The following is a 12,955-nucleotide window of genomic DNA, read 5'->3' as shown; positions in this document are numbered from 1 at the left end:
TGCACCACCATGCCTGGCCAATTTTTGTATTTTTTATAGAGACGGGGTTTTACCGTGTTGCTCAGGCTGGTCTCAAACTCGTGAGCTCAAGCAATCTGCCCACCTTGGCCTCCCAAAGTGCTGGGATTACAGGTGTGAGCCACCATGCCTGGCCCAACAGACATAATTTTTTATTCCTGAATTAAGCCATACTGAGATCAGGAATACTTTTCAATATCCTTATATTAAATAATATAGGGACCAAGCATAAAACACTTAGCTGCTCATTCCAGGAAATCCTTGCCTTAGCAGGTGAGACTGTGAAATAGCTAAAATAGGTTGCTCATCAAGATTTGCTTCAAGGCTAAATGTGGTGGCTCATAGCTGTAATCTGACACTTTGGGAGGCCAAGGCAGAAGGATCACTTGAGGCCACCAGTTCAAGACCAGCTTGCGCAACTAAGCTCTAGAAAAATTTAAAAATTAGCAGGGTGTGGTGGCACCCACGTGTCATCCCAGCTACTTGGGAAGTTGAGGCAGGAGGATCACTTCAGCCCAATCATAGCTCACTATGGTCAAGTTTTGGAGTCACTGGTTTTGCAGCAATAGCTAACTGATACATACAGCGGACACTGTTTATTATCTAAAAACATCCATTTCCCTCTCTTCTCAGCTAACAGAATTCAATCTTTTTTTTTTTTTTGAGATAGGGTCCTCCTCCATTGCTAAGGCTAGAGTGCAGTGGTGTGATCACATCTTACTGCAGCCTCGACCTCCAAGGCTCAAGGGATCCTCCCACCTCAGCCTCCCAAGTAGCTGGGACTACAAGTGTGTGCCACCATGCCTAGCTAGTTTTTAAAAATGTTTGTTTATTTATTTATTTATTTATTTTGAGATGGAATCTCGCATTGTCACCTGGGCTGGAGTGCAGTGGCGCAATCTTGGCTCACTGCAACCTCCACCTCCCAGGTTCAAGCAATTCTCCTGCCTCAGCCTCCCAAGTAGCTGGGATTACAGGCACCCACCACCACGCCCAGCTAATTTTTTTGTATTTTTAGTAGAGATGGGGTTTCACTGTGTTGGCCAGGCTGGTCTTGAATTCCTGACCTTGTGATCCACCCGCCTGGGCCTCCCGACGTGCTGGGATTACAGGTGTGAGGCACCACGCCCGGCTTAAAAATTTTCTGTAGAGACGAGGGTCTCCCTGTATTGGCCAGGCTGGTCTTGAACTCCTGGCCTCAAGTAATCCTCCTTCCTTGGCTTCAAAAAGTGCTGGGAGTACAGGTGTGAGCCACCATGCTCAGCAGAATTCAATTCTGTTGAGAGTATTTGACCTTAGGGCAGGTAGGTAGTGGCTAATTATATTGCCCCACATTGCGGGCTACACATAGGTATGGGCACATGGTCCAGCTTGGCTTCTCATGGGACCACCATCAAGGTGACTATGATAAGCTCAAAGATGAGCATGTGAATTGAGTTATGCCAGTGTGAACCCCACATATCTGAGGCAGGTCTCAGTCAACTCAGAAAGTTTATTTTGCCAAAGTTAAGGATGTGCGCCTGTAACACAGCCTCAGGAGGTCCTGATGACATGTGCCAAGGTGGTCAGGGCAAAGCTTGGTTTAATAAATTTTAGGGAGACGTGAGACATCAATCAATGAATGTAAGATATACATTGGTTCCATCCAGAAAGGTGGAACAACTTGAAGCAGGGAGGGGGCTTCCAGGTCATACACAGGTAGATAAGAGACAAATGGTTGCATTCTTTTGAGTTTCTGCTTAGCCTCTCCAAAGGTGGCAATCGGACATACATTTATCTCAGTGAGCAGGGGGGTGACTTTGAATTCTGTCTTTTGTCCACAAGGAAATTCCTTTTGAGGGAGGTATGTAGCCTTTTTTTTTTTTTAGGAGTCTCGCTCTGTCACCCAGGCTGGAATGCAGTGGTGAGATCTCGGCTCACTGCAACCTCTGCCTCCCGGGTTCAAGCGATTCTCCTGCGTCAGCCTCCCGAGTAGCTGGGACTACAGACTCGTGCCACCATGCCCAGCTAATTTTTTGTATTTCTAGTAGAGATGGGGTTTCAACGTGTTAGCCAGGATGGTCTTGATCTCCTGACCTCGTGATCCACCCGCCTCGGCCTCCCAACATTCTGGGCCTCAAAAAGTGCTGGGATTACAGGTGCGAGCCACCATGCTTGGCCGGTATGTAGCTTTTATCTTTTTGAGGAAAACAGTGGGAGGCAGGTTTGCCCTATGCAGTTCTCAGCTTGACTTTCCCTTTGACTTAGTGATTTTGGGGTCCCAAGATTTATTTTCCTTTCACGCTAATCAGTTCCTCTCTAGAGTTTTACATATGGAGGCGAGATGTGAGAAAAATTATGGCTGACATGGGGGCTAAGTCAGATTGATTTGTTTTAGACAAAAATGAATTTCATATCTGAATATTTTGGAGAAAATTCATGCAACTCCTATCTGCATAATAAATTCACTGCCACTGTGAACTTAAATGTCACCTTGGCCGGGTGCGGTGGCTCACTCCTGTAATCTCAGCACTTTGGGAGGCCGAGGTGGGTGGGTCATCTGAGGTTGGGAGTTCAAGACCAGCCTGACCAACATGGTGAAACCCCATCTATACTAAAAATACAAAATTAGCCAGGCATGGTGGTGCATGCCTGTAATCCCAGCTACTCAGGAGGCTGAGGCAGGAGAATCACTTGAACCTGGGAGGCGGAGGTTGCGGTGAGCTGAGATCACACCATTGCACTCCAGCCTGGGCAACAAGAGTGAAACTCCATCTCAAAATAAATAAATAAACAAATAAATAATGTCACTTCCATCAACATATGAACTGCACTACAAGATAATAGTGAGCCTTTAGACTTTTGGGAAGAGAAATACCAAATAAAAATAAGATGATACATAATCATTTTTATGACTCCCACTGAAATTTTCTTTTTTGCCTGGATGAAAACAGTTGAAGCAATGGATTCTCATAATGAGTAGGAGAATCGGGTCAAATGAACCCGTCTCCAAGGAGATTTAAAATGTTTTTCAAACCCTCTTGATAGTAACCACGATTTATGCATTTTTCTTTGAATTCTATTATTCTGGGCCCAGCTTGCCGGCTTGTCTTACATCGTTATTTTAGACTAAAGCTCCATCTTCTGGAGAAGGAATGACATATAACAACTACTCAACACATTGACTAACAGTCAAACTCAATTTGGAAGTTCCTGAGATGGTGTCTTTCTTAGTCATCTCAACAATTTCTCATTGGCAGCTCATTTTTCCCCCTCTGGAAAGAATGTCATCTCAGTGGGGCATGGATGCTAGATGGAAGCTATTGATCACCTTCCCATTCTTGAGGGGAGATTCATAGCATACTTCTATTTTTATGTTTATGGTTTCTGCAGCAGGAGACTGACTGGAATAATTCCCCTCCCCTCTGCATGTTCCTCGTATCATTGAATAGGTACCGGGTATTATTTTCATAATCTCTAGAGAAATCTATTTATCTGCAGCTCTTGCTATATTTTATTCATATGGTCTATTCTGAAGCTCCTTTTCAATGCAAATATTTTATTTTATTTTATTTTGAGACAGGATCTTGCTCTGTTGCCCAGGCTGGAGTGCAGTGGCATAATCAGCTTACTGCAGCCTCAACCTCCTGGGCTCAAGTGATCCTCCCATCTCAGCCTCCTGAGTAACTGGGACTACGGACATGCCATTACCCCTGGCTCATTTTCGTATTTTTTGTAGAGGTGGGGTTTTGCCATGTTGCCTAGGCTCCTGGGCTCAAATGATCCTCCCTCTTTAGCCTCCCAAAGTGCGGGGATTACAGGTGTGAGGCACTGCGTCCAGCCTGAATGTAAATATTTTAAGGGTTTAGGTTAATGGTATATTTTTGAGAGATTAAAAAATGGTCACTTTTTCCTTTTTTTTTTTAAACAAACTAAATTTTTAAAGAATAGTTTTAGCTGGGCACAGTGGTTCACACCTGTAATCTCAACACTTTGGGAGGCCAAGGCAGGTGGATCACCTGAGGGCAGGAGTTCGAGACCAGCCTGGCCAACATGGTGAAACCCTATCTCTACTAAAAATACAAAAATTAGCCAGGCATGGTGGTAGCTGCCTGTAATCCTAGCTACTTGGGAGGCTGAGGCAGGAGAATCATTTGAACCCGGGAGGTGGAGGTTGCAGTGAGCCGAGATTGCGCCACTGTACTCTAGCCCAGGCAACAAGAGTAAAACTCCATCTCAAAAAAAAAAAAAAAAAAGGAATAGTTTTACATTTTACAAAAATTGTGAAGGTAGTACAGCGTCCTCATACATCCTGACTCAGTTTCCCCTGTTAGCTTACATTAGTGTGGTGCATTTGTTACAATCAACGATCTAATATTGATGCATTAACTAAAGCCCATACTTTATTCGGATTGCCTTAGTTTTTACCTTGTGACAGATTTCCTGTTCCAGGATCCCATCAAGGATACCAATTACATTTAGTTGTCATGTCTCTTTAGGGTCCTCTTCGCTGTGACAGTTTCTCAGAATTTCTTTGTTTTTGATGACAGTTCTGAGAAGTACTGGTCAGGCAATTTGCAGCACGGCCCTCTACTGAGATTTGTCTGATGTTTTTCTCATGATTAGCTGAGGTTATGGATTTTTGGAAGAAAGATGATAGCGGTAAAATGCCATTTTTATCAAGTGATACCAGCGCATACTGTTGACATGATTTATCATGGTGGATGTTGACCCTGATCACCTGGTTGAGGTCGTGTTTATCAAGTTTCTCACTGTACAGTTGCTCTTTCCCTCCCTTTGTGCTCTTTGTAAGGAAGTCACTCTGTGCAGTCCACACTTAAAGCATGGGGAGTTATGCTCCACCTCCCTTTTTGTGTTTATTTTTAGAATCAAGGTTTCACTCTTTTGCCCGGGCTGGAGTGCAGTGGTGCGATCATAGCTCGCTGTAGCCTTGGTCTCCTGGCCTCAAGGGATCTTCTTTCCTCAGCCTCCTGAGTAGCTGGGACTACAGGTTCACACCCTGCAAGCTAATATTTAAATTTTTTGAAGAGATGGAATCTCACTAGATTGCCCAGGCTGGCCTTGAACTTCTGGGCTTGGGTGATCTTTCCACCTCGGCCTCCCAAAGCACTGGGATTACAGGGATGAGCCATCGCGCCTGGCTGATCCTAGCACTTTAGGAGCATCAAATATAAAATATATATAAAGAGAAACCCTAGTTGTTGTTTCATTCTCATGCAAACCAACGGCCAGTGGTGTGCTAGTAAATGTTTAACAACCTCAGTCTAGTCATGAGAAAACACCAAGTTAAGGGACAGTCTACAAAATAAAAGATCAATATTTCTCAAAAGTGTCAAAGTGGTGAGGAATAAAGGAAGATGGAGAAACTGTCACACATTGGAGGAGACCAAGAAGACATAACTAAATGTAAGGTGGGGTCCCAATTGGATTTTTTTTTTTTTTTTTTTTTAGAAAGGGTCTCACTCTGTTGCCTGGGCTGAAGTGCAGTGGCGCGATCTTGGCTCACTGCAACCTCTGCTTCCTGGGATCAAGTGATTCTCCTGCCCCAGCCTCCTGAGTAGCTGGGATTACAGGTGCCCACCACCACGCCCAGCTACTTTTATTTTTGGATTTTTAGTGGAGACGGGGTTTCACCATATTGGCCAGACTGGTCTCAAACTCCTGGCCTCAAGTGATTCACCTGCCTCGGCCTCCCAGAGTGTTGGGATTACAGGCATGAGCCACCATGCCCGGCCCCAATTGGATTCTGAAATGGGGAAGGGCCCCAGAATAAGCCAGTGTGGCATAAAAATTGATTTGAGCCGAGGGCATCTGACTTTCTGAAATCTCTTATCTGCCTAAGAGCAGAGCCTCCCAAAAGAATAAAAAAGAACTCTATTGTCATAAATCTTATCCCTGGGAACAACTCCAATCTTCTCTGAGACAGAAGTCAGCCACACACCAAAGCAGACAGTCACAAAATCTGTCATATCCCCCATCTAGTCTCCTAAGGGCTCATTTATCTTTCCAAAACCTCGTTTGTTTTTCCACAAGTGCTCTTTCTTCCCTTCTCCTTCATCTATTTTGTCTTTTTCGTTTCCTGTCTTCTTTTTTTGAGACAGGGTCTCCCTCTGTTGCCCGGGCTGGAGTGCAGTGGTACAATCACAACTCATTGAAACCTCGACCTACCAGGCTCAAGCAATCCTCCAACCTCAGTCTCCCAAGTAGCTGGGACTACAGCTATGCATCACCATGCCCAGCTAATTTTTTTTTTTTTTTGTAGAGACAAGTTCTCACTTTGTTGCCCAAGCTGGTCTTGAACCCCTGGGCTCAAGTGATCCTCCTGCCTCAGCCTCCTAAAGTACTGTGATCCTTCACCTATTAAGATGGATTATAAGCCCCAAATTCTTTTTTTTTTTTTTTTTTTTTTTGAGACAGAGTCTCGCTTTGCCCGGAGTAGAGTGCAGTGGTGCATTCTTGGCTCACTGCAACCTCTGCCTCGTGGATTCAGGCAATTCTCCTGCCTCAGACTCCTGAGTAGCTGGGGTTACAGACACCTGCCACCATGCTCGGCTAATGTTTTGTATTTTTAGTGAAGATGGGGTTTCACCATGTACGCCAGGCTGGTCTCGAACTCCTGGTCTCAAGTGATCCACCGGCCTTAGCCTCCCAAAGTGCTGGGATTACAGGCATGAGCCACCACGTCCGGCTATAAGCCCCAAATTCTAACCACTCCTTTGAGTCACATTTTCTTTTCTGTGAACTCCCATGTGCATACATACATGTGGAAATAAAACGTCTTTTCTCTTGCTAGACTGTCTTGTGTCAGTTTAATGTATGGACCCTGTCAGTGAAAATAAGGGAGCAGAGGAAATATTTTTCCTCCCAGAAGGCGGCAAAGGATATTAGTGGAAAAACCGGTGAAAAATGAATAAGGTCTGCAGTGAATTGTCCCAGTGCTAATTTCTTGGTTTTGATGATTGTAAGACCTTAACATCAGGGAAACCTAGGTGAGAGTACACAGGAATGATCGGTGCTATCTTTGCAACTTTCTGATAAATCTAAAATAATTTCAAAGTTTAAAAAGTTAAAAACAAAGAAAAATCATAGCAACAACACTATCAAAGACCATAGGCCTTGAAGCCAGCCTACATTGGATTTATTTTTATTTATTTTTTTTTTTGAGAGGGAGTCTCGCTCTGTTACCCAGGCTGGAGTGCAGTGGCATGATCTTGGCTCACTGTAACCTCCACCTCCTGGGTTCTAGTGGTTCTTTTGCCTTAGCTTCCTGAGTAGCTGGGATTACAGGCCTGTACCACCACACCTGGCTAATTTTCGTATATTTAGTAGAGACAGGGTTTTGCCACGTTGGCCAAGCTGGACTCAAACTCCTGACTTCAGGTGATCCACCTGCTTCGGCCTCCCAAAGTGTTGGGATTACAGGTGTGAGCCACCATGCCCGGCCTGGATTTATTTTTATTTTTTATTTTTTTCTCTGGATACCATTGATTGGAATCTCATTCTGGATTTAAATCTTGATTATTCCACAAATCTATTCGGCAATAATGAGCTGAGTGAACCTAGGGCAAGTTCATCTCACTCTTGCAACCATCAGTTTCCTCTACCAACAAATAGATGGGACAGCGACGATATGACCCACCTCACAAGGGTGTGGTGATGCATTTGTGTATAAAGCTTGCAGTAAGTATCTTCCAGTGTTCAGCAGAACCATAACCATCACATCTGCTTTTTTGGCCTCTTCTATTTGTGCTGGGCTGGGGAGAGGCGCAGGGCCCTGTGGCCAGTCTCTGTCAGTGTTTCCTGCACCTAGAGGTCAACTTGTTCTAGGAAGAGAGGTTTGATGGAAATCTGAATTCTTGTCTCTTAAAACAGAGGCAGGGCTGGGCGAGGTGCCTGTAATCCCCCCACTTTGGGAGGCCGAGGCAGGCAGATTACTTGAGTTTAGGAATTTGAGACCAGCCTAAGTAGCATGGCGAAACCCCATTGCTACAAAAAATTAAAAAATTAGCTGGGCATGGTGGCGCGTGCCTATAGTCCCAGCTACTTTGGAGGCTGGGGTAGGAGGATCGCTTGAGCCCAGGAGGTCGAGGCTGCAGTGAGAGCTGTGATTGTACCACTGCACTCCAGCCTGAGTGACAGAGTGAGACCTTGTTTCAAAAAAAAAAGAAAAGAGAAAAAGAAAAAAAGAAACCAGAGGAGGCGGTTCAGGCCAAGAAAATGATGCCTTTTCTCCTGTTATTCTTCTTTCCGTACCCAGACAAAAGTCACTCACCCTCAAGCACATTTATCTGTGTTTATCTTATTCTTCAGTCTCTCTGTGAACTTGAATGGCTGTGTTTTTGGAAGGAGAAGCCCAGCGCTCTGACTGCTGTCTGTCTTCAGCTGACTCTGCAGTCAGGCTGCTCCTGGCCCCAGCGGAGAGAAGCAGCCAGCATGATGGGCTCCATTTGATTCAATCTATTTTATGCAGCCATGGGGAAAGGATGACCTGAGAAGACAGTATAGAAAAGAGAATCAGGAAGCAAGAGTTGGGATGTGTCTCCAGGTTTGGAAATTCTTTTGTCTCAATCATCAGTATGCTAAAAGGTCCTTTGGGTATCTTTGAGGATGAAATGGAAAGATAACTTCAGAGTCAGGAAGTTTAGAACTCTGTTCTAAAGAGTTAAGAGGTCAGCAGGGCGCGGTGGCTCATGTCTGTAATCCCAGCACTTTGGGAGGCTGACGTGGGTGGATCACCTGCGGTCAGGAGTTGGAGACCAGCTTGACCAATATGGTGAAACCCTGTCTCTACTACAGACACAAAAATGAGCCAGGTGTGGTGGTGGGTGCCTGCAGTCCCAGCTACTCAGGAGGCTGAGAGAGAAGAATTGCATGAACCCAGGATGGAGGCAGAGGTTGCAGTGAGCTGAGATCGTGCCACTGCCCTCCAGCCTGGCGACAGAGACTCTGTCTCAAAAAAAAAAAAAAAAAAAAGAAAAAGAAAAAAGAAAAAAGAATTAAGAGGTCTTGGGAAAGTTAGCAGCCTTTTCTGGACCTAGGGGGAGGTGATAATGAAAAATATTCATTAAATCATCTGTAAATGACTCATGTCACTGAATGAGCTAGATTACTCTATGAGGTAGACATTACACCAATAATCAAGCAACAACACCAATGGCAAGATTAATGACACCAGCAGTTATGTATGTTTTAAGTGTTACTATTGTTAGAGCGGGAAAAGAAGAAGGAATAGATGGAGGTGGCTCTACAGCAACACAGATCAAAGCCCTGCAGAGGGGGACACCAGCTAGCGCCGGAACCCACTCCCGCTTACAGACTTGGGTAATTACAGGTCAGGACAGGACAGGTCTGGGCTTGTTGCAGAAAGGGACAGGCAGTGTGGTTAGCTGCTAAGGAGGGAATTTCCTAGGTTCAGGCGGTTAGGCCTGAACTTGTCTGGTAGGGTGTTTCTCACAGCCGAGACCTAGTGGAATTTTCCACTCTGACTAGGGTTGCGAAATAGCAGGGGTTTACAACATGGTGCAGCTTGGAATAACAACTATGTGCTGGGCAGTAGAAATGAAAAGTGCCTAGACACATCCCTTGGCCGCTCGAAATCTAGAGGGGAAGAGACACAGACAAGTTGTGGTCTAATAAAAAAAAATTGGTTTTTGGCCAGGCATGGTGGCTTATGCCTGTAATCCCAGCACTTTGGGAGACCGAGGTGGGAGGATCACCTGAAGTCAGGAGTTCGAGACCAGCCTGGCCAACATGGCGAAACCCCGTCTCTACTAACAACACAAACATTAGCTGGGTGTGGTGGTGCGTGCCTGTAATTCCAGCTACTTTGGGAGGCTGGGGCAGGAGAATCACTTGAACCCGGGTGGTGGAGGTTGCAGTGAGCTGAGATTGTGCCATTGCACTCCAGCGTGGGTGACAAGAAACTCCATCTTGAAAAAAAAAGAAATATTTGGTTTTTGTCCCCAGTTCCTGGTACTGAGCTCCTAAAATGCTTAGAATTTTCTGAGTGATGGGAGTGCCTTTTTTTTTTTTTTTTTTTGAGACAGGGTCTCACTCTGTTGCCCAGGTTGCAGTGCACTGGTGTGATTTCGGTTCACTGTAACCTCTGCCTACCAATCCCAAGCTGGTCTCGAACGCCTGGACTCAAGCAATCTTCCTGCCTTGGCCTCCCAAAGTGTTGGGATTATAGGTATGAGCCACTGTGCTTGGCCTGGAGTGTCTTTTGTTATCCATAAGGAGCCCTTTTCCATCACACCTGAGTTCATGCCAATAAGGTGAGTTAGAGTGGGTCCCCTATATAGCTTCAGGATGGGGTTGGTCATCAGAAGACCAAGGAAGGCCAGCTGCAGGGGCTTACACCTGTGATCCCAGTACTTTGGGTGGCTCAGGTGGGAGGATTACTTGGGTCCAGAAGTTCCAAACCAGCATGGGCAACATAGGGAGACCGTATCTCTACAGAAACTAAAAAATTAGCTAGGCATGGTGATGCACATCCGTAGTTCCGGATACTCAAGAGGCTGAGGAGGGAGGATCATTTAAGCCCAATAGTTCAAGGCTGCAGTGAGCTGTAATTGTGCCATTGCATTCCAGCCTGGGCAACTGAACAAGACTTTGACTCAAAAAGAAGAAGAAGAAAAAAAAGACCAAGTGGTTGGAGTGTTGAAATTTTTTTTTTTTTTTTTTTTTTTTTAGATAAGAGTCTCGCTCGGTCGCCCAGGCTGGAGTGCAGTGGCACGATCTCGGCTCACCGCAAGCTCTGCCTCCCGGGTTCACGCCATTCTCCTGCCTCACCCTCCCAAGTAGCTGGGACTACAGGCGCCCACCACCACGCCCGGCTAATTTTTTTTTGTATTTTTAGTAGAGACGGGGTTTCACCGTGTTAGCTAGGATGGTCTCGATCTCCTGACCTCGTGATCCTCCCACCTTTTAACAATGGAGATTGAGCTTGAGAAAAACTCTTGAACAATGAGGTCTGGGAAGCTTCTAGATGGGTGAACACGCTGAAGTGCTGGGAGGCTGATGAGCCCAGGGAGTACAAGAAAGCTTCATGCACGCGCCCCCATCACTCAATACCTGTCCCATGCATCTCTTCTAGCTGGCCATTCCTGAATTGTGTCCTTTTTTTTTTTTTTGAAACGGAGTCTTGCTCTGTCACCCAGGCTGGAGTACAGTGGCGCGACCTCCACTCATTGCAACCTCCGCCTCCTGGGTTCAAGCGATTCTCCTACCTCATCCTCCGAAGTAGCTGAGATTACAGGTGCTCGCCACCATGCCTGGCTAATCTTTTTTGGTATTTTAGTAGGGACAGTATTTCACTGTCTGGGTGGTCTCAAACTCCTGACCTCAAATGACCCCCCTATGTTTTTTTGTTTGTTTGTTTGAGACTGGGTCTCATTTTGTCTCACAGGCTGGAGTGCAGTGGCCTGATTACAGCTCACTGTAGCCTCGACCTCCTGGGCTCAAGTGATCCTCCTACCTCAGCGTCCCAAGTAGCTGAAACTATAGGCAGGCACCAACATGCCGGGCTAATTTTTGTGTTTTTTGTAGTAATGGGGTTTCCCTAGATTGCCCAGGCTGGTCTCAGACTCCTGAGCTGAAGCCACCTGCCCACCTCAGCCTCCCAAAGTGCTAGGATGACAGGCCTGCTTATATATTTTCAATACATACAACAACAGTACAGGCAACTTTTATACTACAAGGGCAGAGTTGAATAGCTGTCATGTAGACTGTGTGGTTCATAAAGGCGAAATATTTACTGTCTGGCCCTTTATAGAAAAAGTTTGCCAACCCTTGACCTTATTACATTGTTGATGATGATGAAGTCACAAACAAATATGAAATAAAATATTTCTTAATAAAAAAATCAAAGCACCGTGTCTCCACAAAAAAATATAAAAATTAGCTGGGTGCAGTGGCATATGACTGCATTCTCAGCTACTTGAGAGGGTGAGGTGGGAGGATTGACTGAGCCCAGGAGGGCAAGGCTGTAGTGAGCCATGACTGTGCCACTGCACTTCAGCCTGGGTGACAGAGTAAGACCCTGTCTCAAAAAAAACCAAAATAAAATAAAATGAATAAAACTGGCCAAGAATGGGGGCTCACACACGTAATCTCAGCACTTTGGGAGGCTGCAGTGGGAGGGTTGCCTGAATCCAGGAGGTTGAGACCAGCCTGGGCAGCAAAGCTAGATCCTGTTTCTACAAAAAACGTAAAAAAAATTGCTGGGCATCACAGTGCATGCCTGTGGTCCCAGCCACTCGAGAGGCTAAGGCTGGAGGATTGCTTGAGCTCAAGAGTTCCAGACAAGCTAGGGCAACACAGCAAGACCCCGTCTCTATAAAAACTAATAATTTAGGTCGGGTGTGGTAGCTCATGCCTGTAATCCCAGCACTTTGGGAGGCCGAGGTGGGCAAATCACCTGAGGTCAGGAGTTCAAGACGAGCCAGGCCAACATGGTGAAACCCCATCTCTACTAAAAATATAAAAATTAGCCAGGCATAGTGGCAGGTGCCTGTAATTCCAGCTACTCGGGAGGCTGAGGAAGGAGAATTGCTTGAACGCAGTAGACGGAGGCTGCAGTGAGCCAAGATCGCGCCATTGCACTCCAGCCTGGGGAACAAGGGTGAAACTCTGTCTCAAATAATAATAATAATTTTTAAAAAGTAGACAAGGTCTTGTTCTGTTGCCTAGGCTGGAGTGCAGTGGCATGATTATAACTCACTGCAACCTCTACCTCCCAGGCTCAAGCGATTCTCCCTCCTCAGCCTCTTGAGTAGCTGAGACTATAGGCATGTGCTACCACACCTGGCTAATTTTTAATTTTACACACACAGGGTCTCACTATGTTTCCCAGGCTGATCTGAAACCTCTGGGCTCAAGCAGCATCCCACCTCAGCCTCCTAAAAATGTTGCAATTACAGGTGTGAGCCACCGCACC

General features: G+C 45.7%; 1 long non-coding RNA gene across 3 annotated transcripts in view; it reads right to left on the bottom strand.

Moving 5' to 3' along the window:
• LOC117976192 (uncharacterized) overlaps positions 1-12,955 on the bottom strand; it is a 37,078-nt gene that overhangs the window by 2,315 nt on the left and 21,808 nt on the right. For all 3 annotated transcript variants that reach the window (XR_008621307.2, XR_008621306.2, XR_004666770.3), the window contains one exon: positions 8,291-8,506. This is a non-coding gene — a long non-coding RNA (uncharacterized LOC117976192). The remainder of the gene's footprint in view (positions 1-8,290; positions 8,507-12,955) is intronic.

This window comes from Pan paniscus, chromosome 18 (assembly GCF_029289425.2).
Source record: "Pan paniscus chromosome 18, NHGRI_mPanPan1-v2.0_pri, whole genome shotgun sequence".
Classification (NCBI taxonomy): domain Eukaryota; kingdom Metazoa; phylum Chordata; class Mammalia; order Primates; family Hominidae; genus Pan; species Pan paniscus.
The sequence above is the reverse complement of the archived record's forward strand: the minus strand, read 5'-3'. Positions and strand labels throughout refer to the sequence as shown.